Source organism: Hyla sarda, unplaced genomic scaffold (genome assembly GCF_029499605.1).
Source record: "Hyla sarda isolate aHylSar1 unplaced genomic scaffold, aHylSar1.hap1 scaffold_26, whole genome shotgun sequence".
Classification (NCBI taxonomy): Eukaryota; Metazoa; Chordata; class Amphibia; order Anura; family Hylidae; genus Hyla; species Hyla sarda.
The window spans coordinates 352,591-356,013 of record NW_026609289.1 but is presented as its reverse complement, the minus strand read 5'-3'; the positions used below and the strand labels follow the sequence as shown (position 1 = coordinate 356,013).

The 3,423-nt window shown below is 45.1% G+C and overlaps 1 non-coding gene and 1 pseudogene across 1 annotated transcript; both read left to right on the top strand.

The window, feature by feature from the left end:
• The first annotated feature begins 759 nt into the window (after window positions 1-759).
• Window positions 760-953, top strand: LOC130324140 (U2 spliceosomal RNA). The gene has a single exon (XR_008869253.1). It is a non-coding gene; the product is annotated as a U2 spliceosomal RNA (small nuclear RNA).
• Window positions 954-2,989: 2,036 nt separating this feature from the next.
• LOC130324160 (U2 spliceosomal RNA) lies at window positions 2,990-3,122 on the top strand (annotated as a pseudogene).
• The last annotated feature ends 301 nt before the right edge of the window (window positions 3,123-3,423 follow it).

The window sequence follows — 3,423 nt, the reverse complement described above, 5'->3', positions numbered from 1 at the left end:
CTACCTCAGACATCCCCTGTTTTAATCATACCTCCAAAGCACTATATGGTTTTAGAGAAAGTGATTCGTCTGTATAACTTGAAAGACATGGACATTGAGATTCTCAAGCATCCCAAAAGAATAGAGATGGAGCTCAGGAGATCGGAGCAAACCTCTGGGATTTTAAACTTCTCTAAAACAAAATGTGACAGAGTGTGGAGGATGGTTAATGCACCGTATCTGGAGAATTGCAATAAAGATCTTGCATGGTCAATAGCACATGAGTGTGTACCTACCAGACACTTTCAGCACAGACGGGGATTGTGCAATACTTCAAGATGTCCAAGAGGAAGCTGTGGAGGAGAAGAGACAGTCTTACATGTGTTTTGGAACTGTTTTTATGCTCAAGAGGTGTGGAAAAGTGTGGCGAGTCTTTTAATGTTTCTTACCGGTCTAAAGACTTTTAATCATGAAGTTGTTTTATTCGGGAATTTTACGAGTCAAAATAAAGATACAGAGAGAGTGATATGGACTGTTGTGAATACCGTCAAGAATGCCTTATGGAAGTCTCGCAATATTTTGGTTTTCCAGAAAGACTTGATTAGTGAAAGTGACTGTTTTAAACTTGCACTGAGTGATCTTTTTGTCTACTATTTATTGGACAAAAAGAGACTGGGGGCCCAGAAAGCTAATTCACTTTGGCACTTTAGTCTTTGGAATGCAATAATGTGATATGTAATATGATGCATTTTGAATAGTAGTGAAAGTTTACTTGTATGTATTTCTTGTTTTTGCACTTTACTAATAAAAACGTAAAAAAATCTGTTCTTATCAGTTTAATATCTGATACGTCCCCTATCTGGGGACCATATATTAAATGGATTTTTGAGAACGGGGGCCAATTTCGAAGCTTGCTTCCGTCGCCCTATGCATTGACCCGATATGGCAGTATCTTCGGGTACAGTGCACCACCCCCTTACAGGGTTAAAAAGAAAGATTCCTACTTTCATTGCTACCTGCTTGCTGGCTAGCCAGCTAGCCAGCCCTGTGGGCCTTGCTGCTGCTGCAGCCAAAAAACAAAAGGTGGTGCTGCTGCTGCTTCTGCTTCTGCTTGTGTCTGGCCGCTGTTGGAGCGTCCAGGCACAGGACTTCTGCTGCTGCTGACTAAATGGCCTCCTTAATTGGATCATCTGAGCAGCCAGCACACCTGTGCAGGTAGGGCATGACATGATAGGCAGCTGCCTTATAGCGGGTGGGTGCTGAATGTTCCTAATTGACAAAATAAGATTAATGCTTATGAAGAAATATAAAATCTCATCCCTTCCCCAATATCGCGCCACACCCCTACCCCTTAATTCCCTGGTTGAACTTGATGGACATATGTCTTTTTTCGACCGTACTAACTATGTAACTATGTAACATAACATGGGGGGGTCTCCTGGCTGTTCACACAGGTGTGTCATTGCTGTACATTGACCATGCATTGCTTCTGTGGTATTGCAAAGGCAAAGACAAATGCTTCCAGCCATCCATTGCACTAATGGATTGGTCATCAGCTGGCTGTCTATGTCCCGCATCAATATAGACCAAAGTACAGAGGGTTAGGCTATGCTATTGTGCACCTACCTAATGCATCAGAAGGTGCGAGGCCCTTGCTAAATTCTGTGCACAGACTTTGAGATCTATGCTTTAGACTGTATCTAAACCTGCTCCAACATGGACTGACATTCTGGCCTACTTTCAGCCGATGCGACTTGTCTGTCGCTGAACAGTCGCTTTTTATGTATTCAGCACCTATGTATAATGTTGTAAAAATGCTCTAGAAGCTAAAGTCGCAGAAATGTCACACATATTTGGCCTGCAACTTTGTGTGCGACAAATTCAGACAGGAAAAATCAGTATAAATCCTTAGAAAATTATCCCCCAGTGTCTCCATCTGCTGGCGGTATTGAATAAGCATTGCTGCACTGATGGGGTATGCATTAGACGAAAAAAAAGAAGAAAAAGAAGAATAATACGCCCAGAAAAGAGGCGAAAAGGAGAAAAACGTAAAAAAAACGTGAAAAAAAAGTAAGAGGAAGAGAAGGGAAAAAAAGGTGGAAATGGGTTTAAAAGTGATTTCGGCGGAGAAATATATACGCGCACACACACACATATATATAAACGTATTCTCCGTTGAGATATTGCAGCCGCTGCTGTGTCCAGGCCCAGGAGCCTTAGCACTGTGCTGTGATGTCACTCAATACCACTGACATCACTAGGTGTAAACAACATCTCACCTTTGCTGTGTATGTGACTATGGAGCTGTTTGGTGATGTCGTCTATTATGGCCTACATAGAAGCAACAGGAGATTGTTGCATCCATCTAGAACCCTCAGAACTCCAGTGCTATGATGTCACTCACTTTCACAGGCCTTGCAGAGTGTAAACAACAACAACCCAGCTTTGTTGTGTATGTAACCATAGGGATTGTGATGTCACCTAGAACCTTCACAGCAGCGACAGCTTTATGAGGAGCATCAGCACTGCTCTGCCTGAGCAGAACCATCACCGCCATAGGTTGTCAAATAACCCGGATTTAACCCACACAGGTAAGTCCAATAGGGTGCAGGCATGTCCTCTATGCTTACAGCTTCCCGTGGGTGTTGGTTTGATACCGTTTGGGGACAGCCAAGGAGGCATCTGCAGGCAACAAATGTAGGTGTGTGCTTGTGTGTGTGTTTCCTATGCAGATCCTAAGCCCAGTGTCACATGCAAGTAGGAGGAGTAAGAAGGGTTCCTGGCATATCCGGGTTATGGATTGCATTTAAAAAGGCCCCGTGGGAGTGCAATGGGCCCCTGTCTTGCTGCTTAGTAATAATGGTATGGGTTTAGGTTCTGCTGTGTGTACTGGTGGTTGACTGCCCCCCAGCCCAGAGTGTGCATGGGAAATTGTCTGGCAGCCTCCCTGACAGCAAGCAGTGATAGTGCCCATGAAGGGGACCTTGTTGGGCCCGCCCCTTTCACGGTTATAGCTTCTCGGCCTTTTGGCTAAGATCAAGTGTAGTAATACAGGAGATCTGGTCAGAAGGTACTCGGGTACCCCTCTCCTCGGCCTTGTGGGATCGCCCAGGTTTATTGCCTGGGCTTCACCCACTTGTTGCTATTGGGGAGAGGGCTTAGTCCCAGGGTAACGGGTTGCGATTGCCTCTCAAAGCCTTCGGGTGGAGAGAGGTTTGAGCGAATTGGCTGGTTGGTTGGAGCGGAGAGAACCAGACCAAAACACGAATGAACCATGGATGAAGATCTAGATCCTGGTTCGGTACCGGCTTATGCCCGGATTAAACACACTGTGCGGGTCATTCTCACAGGTGATGCGGCGGATGCACGTGGCATGAGGTTCGTGATAGAGGACGTGCTCGACAAGATTCTTAATGTTCGTAAGCGAGAGATTTTGGCCATCCA